Genomic DNA, 13,847 nt, shown 5'->3' with positions numbered 1-13,847 from the left:
AGACAAATGGGATCTAATTAAACTTCAGAGCTTCTGTACAGCAAAAGAAACAAGCATTAGAGTGAACCAGCAACCAACAGAATGGGAAAAAATTTTTGCAAGCTACCCATCTGGCAAAGGGCTAATAACCCAAATCTACAAAGAACTAAAACAAATTTGCAAGAAAAAAACAACCCCATCACAAAGTGGGTGAAGGATATGAATAGACAGTTTTCAAAAGACAGTCATGAGGCCAATAAACATATGAAAAAATGCTCATTATCACTGGTCATTAGAGAAATGCAAATCAAAACCACATTGAGATACCATCTCATGCCAGTTAGAATGGCGATCATTAAAACATCTAGAGACAACAGATGCTGGAGAGTATATGGAGAAACAGGAATGCTTTTACACTGTTAATGGGAGTGTAAATTAGTTCAACCATTGTGGAAGACAGTGTGGTGCTTCCTCAAGGACCTAGAAATGGAAAATCCGTTTGACCCAGCAATCCCATTACTGGGTATATACCCAAAGGATTATAAAGACACAGGTACAAGTATGTTCATTGTGGCACTGTTTACAATAGCAAAGACTTGGAGCCATCAAAGTCTTTGAATGCCCATCAAAGACAGACTGGATTAAAAAAAATATGGCACATATATACCATTGAATACTATGCAGCCATAAAAAAGGATGAGTTCATGTCCTTTGCAGGGACATGGATACAACTGGAAACAATCATTCTCAGCAAACTGACACAGGAACAGAAAATGAAACACAGCATATTCTCAGTCATAAGTAAGTGTTAAACAATGAGAACACAGACACAAGGAGGGGGACATAACACACTGGGGTCTGTTGAGGGGTGAAGGGCTAGGGGAGGGATAGCAGGAGGTGGGCAGCTTGGGGAGGGATGTCATTAGGAGAAATACCTAATGTAGGTGATGGGGGGATTGAGGTAGCAAACCATCATGGCATGTGTGTACCTATGCAACAATCCTGCAAGATCTGCACATGTGCCCTAGAACTTAAAGTTAAAAAAAACAGTGTCTGACACCCCCACCTTGCTCTCCTCCTTCTGCTCTGGCCATGTAAGATGTGCCAGCTTCCTCTTCGCCTTCCACCATGATTCTAAGTTTCCTGAGGGCTCCCCGCCATGCTTCCTGTACAGCCTGCAGAACCATGAGCCAATTAAACCCCTTTTCTTTGCCCAGTCTCATGTATTTCTTTATAGCAGAGTGAGATTGGATTAATACAGCCCATTCTTAATATTCTTAGAGAGCTGAACCTTTCTTAGGTCTTAGTAAAGGTCTCTTAGCCATCCCTCTGACTTTACTTTTACCCTGAGATCAAATTTTGTTGATCTGGGTTTGAACTTTGCCTTGAGGCCAATCCTCCCTTGAGAGCCTTTCACAAGTTAGAAAGACCATCTAGGTGTTCTATATTATTTGTAAATTTTGTTCAAAAACGAAAATTTTTTTCCTTATCTCTTTTTTCTTGTATCTCTCTGCTCATAGGTAGCTAGAAAAAAAGTGAGTTAAACCTTTCTGTATGTTGCCTAGAAAATTTTTTCCATCAACCTCAGAAGCATATAAAGCATCTTTTATATTTTCCCTGTTCCCATAGGCAATGGTGTTGCTTCTGTCACAACATAAGAATAGACCTAGTTTTTTTCTCCAGCCTCCAATAGCATTGTCCTTATGTTCGCCAAGCCTTCCCCAGCAGTCTCCATAAGGCCCTTCCAACTTGCACTGAGTCTCTTTGAGTGTCTTCCAGCTCTCATTCTGCAACCTGCTTCAAAGCCAATGTCACACAGTCTTGTTTTCTGTTAGAACAGCATCCCATTTCCTGGAACCAAATTCTGCTCTTGTTATTTGACTGTTATTGCTGCATAACAGTCTACCCACAGAATTAGTGAATGAAAACAACTGTGATGTTATACCTCACAATTTTATGTGTCGGGAATTAGCACAAAGTCGCCCAGTTCTTCTGCCTCATGTTGCTTTACCCAGTGGTATTAATCTGGTAGCTGATTTTGTCTGGAAAGCCTGATGCTTTGGTGTAGATTGCTGAAGCCCTGGGCTAACTGACCCCTTCTTTCTTTTAGTGGGTTCTCAGGGCATCTCTATGTGGTCTTTCCTGAAGCCTAGTCTTAATTCTTATATGGTGGCTTCAGGTCTGGATAGGCCAAGGTAGAAACTGCTAATCATCTTAGAGGTATAATTTTGGTTTTAATGAAAAAAGAAAAAGAAATATTTTGGTTTCCACAAAGGAAACCACAGCCTACCTTTTTTGTCTGGTTGCAGAACTATTTCAAAGTTCCAGCATCTATGTCATAACCAAATCCGAAATGACCTTAATTTTCTTGATATTCCATAGAATTTAATGCTATTCCACAGCATTGAGGTGTATTTGGACCCTTGCAGTGGATTTCATTACTGTCCCAAACCTTTACTCCTTTATTTATCTAAGCCTTTTTTCATGTTACTTTGGTGTTCCTCCCACAGCAGTGAACTACTGGAGAAGACACCAAGATGGCTGACTAGACACAGGTAGTACATGCCTCCAACATGGAGAAGAGCTAGAATAGTAAGTAGATACTCACATCCTGTACAGATCTTCTAGGAAAGGATGCTTGGATTCATCAGAGAAGAGATAGTAAGTGCCAGCTGTAAGTAAAGAGAAGGTTCAAAGCAGTTTGCCTAGTCAGGAACCAACTGAGAGCTGCTCCTGGGTATGGGAAAACAGTAAAAGAGAAATCTCCAGAGCTCCAAAACAGGTTTTAACAATTTGAGTTATAGAATAAATCCTTGACCCACTAGGGCATTAGGCCTGACATAGAGAGCTGCCAAATTTTTACACATAGATATTGCTTCAGAAAGGCACAATCGGACGGATGCAGTGGCTCACACCTATAATCCCAGCTACTTGGGAGGCTGAGGCAGGAGAATCACTTGAACCCAGTAGGCGGAGTTTGTGATGAGCCAAGATCTTGCCATTGCACTCCAGCCTGGACAACAAGAGAGAGACTCCATCAAAACAAAACAAACAAACAACAACATCAACAAATAACCCAGAAAGGCACAGTCTCCTCTCACTGCAAATTCCACCTCCGAAATTCAAGCGATTCTTGGGCCTCAGCCTCCCAAGTAGTAGCTGGGACTATAGGCATGTGCCATCCCACACCCAATTAATTTCTTCGTTCCCTTTCCCCTTCCCCTCCCCCTTCCCCTTCCCCATCCCCTTCCCCTTCCCCTCCCCCTTCCTTCTCCTTCCCCTTCCCTTCCCCCTTCCCCTTCCCCTTCTTCTTCCTTCCCCTTCTCCTTCTCCGTCCCCTTCCCCTTCCCCTTGTCCTTTCTTTTGGTAGTTTTAGTAGAGACAGAGTTTCGACATGTTGTCCAGGCTTGTCTCAAATGCTTGCCTCAGGCAATCTGCTGTCCTTGGCCTCGCAAAATGCTAGGATTACAAGCATGGACCACCATGCCTGGTCCATCTCAACCTTTTATCTGAAAGTATTTGCAACCTGTATTGGAGTTCAACACAGGTCTCACCTAAGATATGAAGAGAGAAATGCCTTAAGTTGGCATGTAGGAAGTAAAAGTTTAATGATAGAAGCCAAGTGTGGCTTGTAGGCCATGAGCAAGATAGTATTAAAAGTTAGCCCTAAATAATGTTTAGAATTTTTTTAATGGAACATCAGGCATTACGAGTGTAATATAGGGCATGGAAAAGGCTCAGATAATCACAGTGCTTGTAATGTATAATGGAAAACCCTGTGATCTGAGGTCAAGTGTCTGCTTGGCGGAAGATTTTAACCTCTAGCTGCAAAGTAACTAGTACCTTACCTGCAGTTCTGGCACAAATACTATAGAATGGGAGAAAACATGAAACAACTGTTTTCATGCATTGAGAAGCAGGCAGCATATACCTGTAATTCTTGAGAAAGATAAAACTCAGGAGTTAGGCCTCTGTTTGCCCTGTTTTCTGATTAGCTGCACTTCCCCCACTGTGGTGCAAGGTCGAGAAACCCAAGGAGAGGGAATCTTTTGGTAAGTGGAGGAGGACAAAGAAGACCCTCACAGTGCTAACATAAAACAAAAAAAGTTTTGAGGACCAAAGGAATTGGCCAGGGATACAATTGTCTGCCAGAATATAACAGCATAATGTTCTTTAAAGGAAACAATATAATTGAGAACGTCTAGAAAGTATTTCAATATTTAGCATAAAATAAATCACTAGACACACACACAGAAATGAGACGCAGAAGAAGATGCTTCATAATCAAGAAACAAACATCAAATGCTAGGAACCAATCTCTAAAACATTCCTAAGTTAAATTTATCAGGCAAAGAAAGCCACTTTAAAGCAACCGTCATGAATATGTTGTAGAATTTATAGGAAAACCTGGACATAAAGCATGAAAGTTAGAAAATCACAAAGAATTGAAAAGTAAAATAAAACAAACCTCTAGAGTGGAAAACATAAAATCTGAAATGGAATTTCATTGTGTGACGGACGAAAGAGAGAATCAGTGAACTTGGAGAGAGATCGATGTAAATAATGTGTAACCTGAAGGGACACTAAGTAATTTCTTAAAAATAATAAAAGCCTAAATTACCTTTGGAACGATATTAAACAGACTGACATACATGCAACTTGAGCCCCAGAAGAAAGGTGGTATTATATGATGTATATTGAATACAGTAGAATTAAATCATAAATAATATGTGTAGAAATCTTATATATTTAATTTAAAAAGATTTAGGGCTGGGCATGGTGGCTCATGCCTGTAATCCCAACACTTTGGGAGGCTGAAGTGGGTCACCTGAGGTCAGGAGTTTGAGACCAGCCTGGCCAATATGATGAAACCCCATCTCTACTAAAAATACAAAAATTAGCCAGATGTGGTGGCAGGCACCTGTAATCCCAGCTACCTGGGAGGCTGAGACAGTAGAATCGTTAGAACCCGGGAGGTGGAGGTTGCAGTGAGCCGAGATCACACCATTGCACTCCAGCTTGGACAACAGAGTGAGACTCCATCTCAAAAAAAAAGAAAACGTAATGTTGCCAAATAAATAACTCATGTTATAGCAAAAAAAAAAAAAGAAAAAAAAAGAAATTAGCAGATAAAAATTTTTAAATGCACTAAAGTGAGTTAAAATAAAACATATTTAAATTTTTGGTATTTAAAGATTATTTCATAGCTTTAAATACCTATATTAGAAAATAAAATGTTAAAATAAAGAATCTAAATATCTGTTTTCAGAAGCTAAAAAATAGAGTAATTTTAATCTGAAGTAAAAGGAAAGAAAAGTAACAGATAAGAAGAGCAATTTACATAATAGAACACATTAATGAACATTAAGAACCTAAGACTTGTTCATTGTAAAGATCAATAGAATTTTGATAAGATGCATAAAATTTTTACACAGTGATCAAGGGAAAAGAAAACACATAAATTATCCAGATCAGGAATAAAAGAGAGTATATCACAACAAAACTACAGATATTTGAAGGAATATCCACTTTATATCAATACATTCAACAATTTTGATTCACTGTTAAAAACTTCTGAAAACTACAATTTGCTGGCTTGGCGCGGTGGCTCATGCCTGTAATCCAAGCACTTTGGGAGGCCAAGATGGGTGGATTGCCTGAGGTTGGGAGTTCAAGACCAGCCTGACCAACATGGTGAAACCCCTTTTCTACTAAAAATACAAAATTAGCTGGGTGTGGTGGTGCATGCCTGTAATCCCAGCTACTAAGGAGGCTGAGGCAGGAGAATTGCTTGAACCTGTGAGGCAGAGGTTGCAGTGAGCAGAGATAGCACTCCAGCCTGGGCAATAAGAGTGAAACGTGAAACTCCATCTCAAAAAAAAAAAAAAAAAAAAAACGAAAGAAAACTATAATTTGTCAACATCAAAAAATAGAGAATCTGAATAAGGAAATATTTAAAAATTTTAAAGTTGCTTATGTAATTTTTATGTGAGGAAAATTCTAAGATTAACTGGTAAATTTTATCAACTATTTAAGGAAGAAATAATACCAAAGTTCTACAAATAGGTTTAGAAAATAGAGAATATGAAAATATCTCGTAACTCATTTAATGAGGCCAGAATAAAAACTCTGATACAAAACTTGACAAACATTCTACAAGAAGAAAAGTATGACAACCATTCCTTGAAAAGTTACATAAAAACTTGTCAAAATATGATCAAATCAAAGTCAAATTGTATATACACATATATATGCATACATATGGTACACGTGTCCTCGTGTGTGTAGATACACATCATCACATGGAGTATATGATAGAATACACACATACGTACACACAAAACCAAGAGTGGTCAATTTCAATTCTAGAAATGAAAGGAAAAAAATAATTCTCAAACTAAAAACAAAAACCTCTCTCAATCCGATTTAAGTTATCATGAAACATCTACAGATAATATAACACATTACTTCTATCTTTTTTACTAGCAGTTTCATATAGTCCAATATGCAATAAAAGGTTTTAAAAATTATAGAACATTTATAAAACAAACTAAAGCTTTATAATTTGCAGAATGCATTGTTGTAATGTAGAACATACTAAGGAACTTGCAAAACAATTATTAAAACTATTGAGAGAGATTAGCAAGATCTCAGGGTATATGTTCAATTTCATTTAGTTATATAAGCCACAAACAATTGAAAATAAAATTTATAAAATACTCATTACAATAGCATCAAAAATTACAAAACACATGAATAAATTTATTGAAAATCTTTACACTTAAACCATAAAACATTGCAGAGTAAAATTAAAGATGATCTAAATAACTTAAGTAATGTAAAATGTTCTTAGATTAGGAGGCTTAGTATTGTTAAGATGTCATCTATGTTCAAATTTAACAATTTGAAAGCATTTTTAAAAGAAATTGATAAAGTTATAATATACAGTAATATAAAGGATCTAGAGCCAAAACAATTCTGAAAATGGTGGAGACACATACTACATATACACACATACACATTTTATACATCATCAAAATTGACAACTTTTTATCAAATGACACCATTAAACCACACTGGAAAAAAATAGTACAATACATATATCTGATTATCTGATGATGGACCTTGATGAAGAGTAATGTACTACAAATCAATAATGATCAAATCCACAGAATCTAATGTATAATGAACAACTCACTTGAAAAGATGCTTCACAAAAGATTATAAAAGAATAACCATAAGCACATGAAAAGGTGCTCAGCATCATTAACCATAAGAGAAATTCAAATGAGAACTAAAATTTAATATAATTTCATGCCTTCTAGAGTGACTAACAATAAAAAGACCCACAACCTCAGCTGTTGGTAAGAAAATAGAACTACTCTACTCACATAGATTAATAATTAGAATGTTGTAATTCAAGAATGTTCAATCACTTTGGAAAACTCTTTAGTACTTTCTCATGAAGTTATACAAGGAGATTTAGAACATAGAATATTTTGAGGAAGCATTGAAGCAGCATCATTGTCTGGGGTAAATACCTGGGGTTCATCATGTCTCATGCTGAGAAGATTAAGGACATGGGCACGTGGGTGGGTTAAGTAGTGGAAAGTTTAATAGGCAGAAGAAAGGATAGAGGAGGGCAGCTCTCTCTTGTGGGAGCGAGGCCTTCAAAAGAAAAAGGCAGATGTGCATTGGACTGCAGAAGATGTTATGGCAGGCTTAAGTAGACAGTGTCTGATTTACATAGGACCCACAGATTAGCTCCATAAGGTGTGACATTTATATGGTGCCTGGGGAAGGCTGGTTGCCCCACTCTAATTTTGTTTATTTGTTTACGACAGAGTCTTTCTCTGGCTGGAGTACAGTGGTGCAATCTCTACTCACTGCGATCTCTGCCTCTTGGATTCAAACAATGCTTTTGCCTCAGCCTCCCAAGTAGCTGGGATTACAGGAACACACCACCATGTCTGGCTAATATTTATATTTTTAGTAGAGACAGTGTTTCACCATATTGGCCAAGCTGGTCGTGAACTCCTGACTTCAGGTGCTCTATTGGCCTGGGCCTCCCAAACAGGAGTGAGCCACCATCTGGAAGCCCCACCCTAATCTTATTATGCAAATGAGTTTTCCACTTGGCCAGTGCCATCTTGTCTGCTGCTTACTATATATGTAACTGGTAAGAAAAGAAAATGGAGCTGCCATTTTGAACATGCCCAATCCCAGGTAGTATATTCCTATTGGCACAACTGCTGGCATTCACTTGTTCAAGCTTCTAGCTTGCTTATCTATGTCTGCAGCTCAATTTTCCAGGCTGCTCTCTGTTAGAAAAGAAAATGATTTGGGGACTGATTTTTATTAAAAGGAAAACTTTACCAAGGACTCTCCTGCTCTCGCTATCTGCCTAAGTAATTTCTTCTTAACTCCTGTATCATTATCACTTTCTGTAACAGTACAAATACTCTTTAAAATTGTAGTTTTTAAAGCATGAGTGAAATCAGTTTGCACAAGTAAACAGAGTGAAATAAAATTTAAATATATAACAAGCCCGTTCTAGGATAAAAGGGGCTCCTGGCTGCTTTAATCCTTGGCACAAGGATTGTGAGAGGAGGAGGAAGCCACCACAGACACTACAGACACAGGAATAATGCAACAGCTGAATTTAAAATGCATTTAAGTGACAATTTAGAGCCTCAGCTACAAAGTGAGACAGCCCCACATGACATGTATTTTTAAGGGGACTTCAGTCAGTGAACCCAAGAAAGACTTTAGGCAGGGCAGGTAGGCTAAAAGAGAACCCTCGACTTCAACTGCAGTTGCAGGAGAACCTGCTGAAATCTGAGCACCGTGAGTAGGAAGGAGAGAATGCCCACAAGGACTTCAGGCCTTATGATGATTACTAGACAGCAGCTGTTCAGTGCCTGAGCTGGGGCAATAGAGTACTCCCATACTGAGGCACAGAGCAATATAGCCTGCTAAAAAGCTGATGGCAATGAGAAAACTAAAAGGACACTGGATGTTTCAGGTGCTCAGGTCTAAACTGATTACCTGGCCAATGCCAAATACCCAAATACAGGAAGAAGGACAAGGAAGTGGGTGAGACAACCCTGAGAACAGGTGCACAAGTCCTGCTGAAATCTGAGAATCATAGGTCAGGGAAACTGAGATGAAACCTTCAAGAAAACCTATTTAAGGAAAGATTCTAATCTCTTTACAAATAATTTGAAGATGAAATCAAAACCAAACACTAAACTTGATTTAACACCAGAATTTATGTATGTTCTTTACACTCCATACTAACTAACTAAAGAGGTAGGCTCCTTTTTGAATGTAAATATTGTTTACTTTATTCTATGCAAACAATGCTCAGTAGTATTCAATTAAAAAATATAGATCACATGTAAAGGCAGGATAACAAAACACAGAATGCTACACATTTCTGAATTATCAGAGTGGGCTTTAAACTAACCATGATCAAATGTCAAAAGATTTTCTAGAAAATAAACAGAATAGAGAAGAAACTTAGCAAGGAGATACAAAGGCCAAATGGAAGAAGTAGAAGTGAAATATGATAAAGAATTTTCATTACAAGTTAATCAAGAGACTAAATACAGTAAAGGAAAGATGTTGAGCCCTCAGCTAAATTGGGGTTGCAGTACCACAGTGGCTAGCAAACTTGCCCTAATGAGAAATGAGGGGTGTTTACAGTGTGCCTTTCATGGAACACTTGTTTTATACTTGGTGGACAACATACTATGATCAGAGGGTCCCTCACACAGAAAGCCTACTTATTTCAGCAGAAGCCCCTGTGGCTCTTGTCTGACCCACATCCTGATTATTGTTCTGGCACTGGGAACCTGATTTCACGGTCTCCCTGGCATCCCACAAAAAAACCCAGCTTGAGATAGCCCCTAGTTCTTCAGGTGGAAGGCACAATATTTTTTACTTTAAGTTCTGGGATACATGTGCTGATTGTCCAAGTTTGTTACATAGGTATACCTGTGCTATGATGGTTTGCTGCACCTATTAACCTGTCATCTAGGTTTTAAGCTCTGCATGCATTAAGTATTTGTCCTGATGCTCTCCCTCCCCTTTCTCCCAACCCCTCAACAGTTCCCAGTGTCTGATGTTCCTCTCTGTGTCCATGTGTTCTCATTGTTAAACTCCTACTTATGAGTGAGACCCTGGTGTTTGGTTTTTTGTTCCTGTGTTAGTTTGCTGAGGATGATGGTTTCCAGCTTTATCCAGGTCCCTGAAAGGCACAAATTTAATACATCACCACAATAGGAAACAAGTTCAGCAATTTTTACTTACAGTTCCTGAACAAGAAGGGCATGAGCCAGAAAATCAGTCCACTGTCCCCAGGTCACATGAGGCAAGAATGAAGAGTCAGACAGACAGAGAGAGAAATGTGCAGGGCAATTAGTGATACATATATATATATATATATATATATATATATATATATGGCAATGGAGTGTGAATCACTTTAAGTTTATGGGCAAATTCCTGAATAGTCCACTTAAAGAAATCTTGGGAAAGATGGGATCCCAGTCTGCCAGGTCCGGGAGATGTCTTTTAAGTTCTTACCTCTGGTGACCAGGCTGAGCGTCCTAGGTGTGGCATAGAATTAGAAACTGTGTCAAGAGTGACTGAGCCCTTCTTCTAGTGAAAATTAAACCTGCATTCAAAATGGATGACAAGGCAACATGAAGTTATTATAATAACATTCACTATAAAAGAATTCATGAAATTGAATACAGGTCAATCGAAATTATCAAAACTGAAACACACACAAAAAAAGTAGAAAAAATAAAGTTTCCCAGATCTGTGGGAAATATCCAATTTTAATATGCTATTACTAAATTCTGAGGAGGAGGAAAAGAGAAAAGAAAAATAAAATATTTGAAGAGATAGTGGCAATGAACAGTTAATGTAAAACAACAGTTTAGAGAGCCAAGAAGTTCAGTAGATTTCAAGCAAAATAGTTACAAAGAGAATTATACGTAGGGTATGTATCATAGATAAAGAGAAAAATCTTGATAAAGGCCAGAGATAAAGTATATTTTACACAGGGAATGATAATAAGAATGAGAGCTAATGCTTCATTAGAAACATGGAGACTAGAAAATAAAAGGACACCAGATTTAAGTAATAAGAGAAAATTGTCAACCTATAATTTAATATTCAGTGAAATATTGATCAAGAATGAAGGCAACACCATTTTTAGACTGAAAAAAATAAAATCTGAAAACAAATATGTCTTTGGAAGACCTGCATTACAAAAATAATAAAGATGTTCTTGAGAGTATTTTATCTGAATCCAGATAAAAACCTCTTTATCCACAAAGAAATGAAAGCAATTAAAAAATAAAAAACTTTAATGAATATAAAGGTATTTTATGCATGTTTGACTGAAGGTCTTTGAGATATTATTGATGGTTAAAAGTAAAAATAAAATAATATCTTGTTTGGATTATCATGTAGGTAGAAGTGAAATACATGAAAAATGCAGAAATGGAAGGTTTGGGAAGATGGCGCTGTAGGACCAATTCAGGATTGCAGCTCCTAGTGAAATCGCAGAGGGTGAGTGGATGCTGCATTTCCAGATGGATCTTTATTGCCCACAGACTAGGAGATTCCCAGGTGTAGGAGCCCCATGGGCCGCCAGCACAGCAGTATGGGCCAGCATGGCAGTTTGGGCCGGCATAGCTGTTTTGGCTGGCGCAGCTGTTTGGGCCAAGGCCACAGCGCAGCAGCACTCCATACAAAATACACTGGTTTGGTTGCCCTGTTAAACTGGCAATTGGAAATTTTGGAAGGCAGATTTGCACATTCATCTGATTAAACGGGACTTAAACAGAAAGCCAGGCCAGGAGATTCCCAGACAGCAACGTTGTTTGAGCTGGCGCAGTGGGTCGCTGCATGGGAAATCACACAGATCCCGGTGCCCTTTCAGCAGGCGACTGGAACACCTGGGAGAGAGTCAACCATACAACTTAAAAAATAAAAAGGGCTCTGAGGCAGGGAGCCAGGTGATTTGGCAGGTCCCACCCCTACAAAAACAAACAAAACAGCACTTGGAAACACACAGGGTTGAGAGTCTCATGGCAAGCACAGCTGAACCCATGACAGTGCAGCACAGTGGGGGAGGGGCGTCGGCCATTACCGAGGTACTCGACCCCTACGGAGGTACTCTGCCATGGCTTACGCAGCCTGCCATTGCCAAGGCAACCCGCCATAACAGAGAGAGTCCGCCACTATAGAGGTGGGCCACCATCACCACTGCAGTTCTAACCACAACCATATAAACAGGACTACAGGGAATTACACACAACAGCAGGGTGGAGCCCACGGCAGCAGGGTGGAGCCCACAACAGCTCAGCATAGCCATTATAGGCAGGCAGTGACTAGACTGCCTCCTCACTGGGCAGGACACTGCAATGGATACTCATAAATAAAGCCCTAACTCCCCAGGACAGAGCACCTGAGGAAAAAAAAGGGGGCTTTATGAGTTCTGCTGCAGCAGATTAAAATGTACCTGCCTAGCATCCCTGAATGAACAAAGGAGCTCACAGCTCAGCACTTGAGCTCCTATGAAGTACAGACTGTCTCTTCAAGCAGCTCCCTGACCCCAGTATATCCAAAGAGTCACCTCACAAAGGACTGATCAGACTGACATTTGGCACGCATCATTCAGGGACAAGGATAGCCGAAGAAGAATCTGGTAGCAACCCTCACAGTTCCACAGCTGTTACAGGAGTTCCCCAGGCAAGCAGGGCCTGGAGTGGACCTCAGCAGAGGGGCTAGACTGTTAGAAGGAAAACCAAGAAACAGAAATACTTCATTATCAACAATGAAAAATTAAAACTTTTCATTTCTCTGGACGTCCATTCAGAGACCCAATTGGAAAATCAGCAACTACTCAGACAACAGGTGGATAAATACACAAAGATGGGAAGACACCAGCACAAAAAGGAGGAAAACACCAGAAACCAGAACACCTCACCTCCTACAAGGGATCACAACTCCTCACCAGCAAGGAAACAAAGCTGGATGGAGAATGACTGTGATGAAATGACAGAATCAGAATTCAGAAGGTGGTTAATGAGAAAATTCCATGAGCTAAAAGAACGTGTTCTAAATCAATGCAAAGAAACTAAGAACCTTGAAAAAAGATTTGAGGAAATAATAACAAGAATGGACAACTTAGAGAGGAATATGAGTGAATTGAAGGAGCTGAAAAACACAACATGAGAACTTCGCAAAGCATGCACAAGTTTCAGTAGCCGAATTGACCAAGCAGAAGAAAGAATTTCAGAAGTTGAAGATCAACTCAATGAAATAAAACGAGAAGCCAAGATTAGAGGAAAAAAGCACAAAAAGGAATGAACAAAGTCTCCAAGAAATGTGGGACTATATGAAGAGACCTAATCTACATTTGATAGGTGTACCTGAATGTGATGAAGAGAATGAAGCCAAGCTATAAAATAGTCTTCAGGATATTATCCAGGAAAATTTCCCCAACCAGCAAGACAGGCCAATATTCAAATCCAGGAAATACAGAGAACACCACAAAAATATTCCGCAAGAAAAGCAACCGCAAGTCACATACATAATCATCAGATTCACCAGGGTTGAAATGAAGGAGAAAATGCTAAGGGCAGTCAGAGAGAAAGGTCTGGTCACCCACAAAGGGAAACCCATCAGACTCACAGCAGAAATCTTGGCAGAAACCCTACAAGCCAGAAGAGAGTGGGGGGGCCAATATTGAACATCCTTAAAGAAAAGAACTTTCAACCCAGAATTTCATATCCAGCCAAACTGAGCTTCATAAGTGAAGGAAAAATAAAATCGTTTGCGAGCAA

The 13,847-nt window shown here is 39.1% G+C and overlaps 1 long non-coding RNA gene across 1 annotated transcript; it reads right to left on the bottom strand.

Moving 5' to 3' along the window:
- Positions 1-251: 251 nt before the first annotated feature.
- On the bottom strand, positions 252-10,743 carry LOC128929286 (uncharacterized). Its single transcript, XR_008475472.2, has 3 exons — positions 10,570-10,743; positions 10,294-10,334; positions 252-2,992 (listed from the first exon to the last, which is right to left on the bottom strand). It is a non-coding gene; the product is annotated as an uncharacterized LOC128929286 (long non-coding RNA).
- Positions 10,744-13,847: the final 3,104 nt, after the last annotated feature.

This window comes from Callithrix jacchus, chromosome 12, assembly GCF_049354715.1.
Source record: "Callithrix jacchus isolate 240 chromosome 12, calJac240_pri, whole genome shotgun sequence".
Lineage (NCBI taxonomy): Eukaryota > Metazoa > Chordata > Mammalia > Primates > Cebidae > Callithrix > Callithrix jacchus.
The sequence above is the reverse complement of the archived record's forward strand: the minus strand, read 5'-3'. Positions and strand labels throughout refer to the sequence as shown.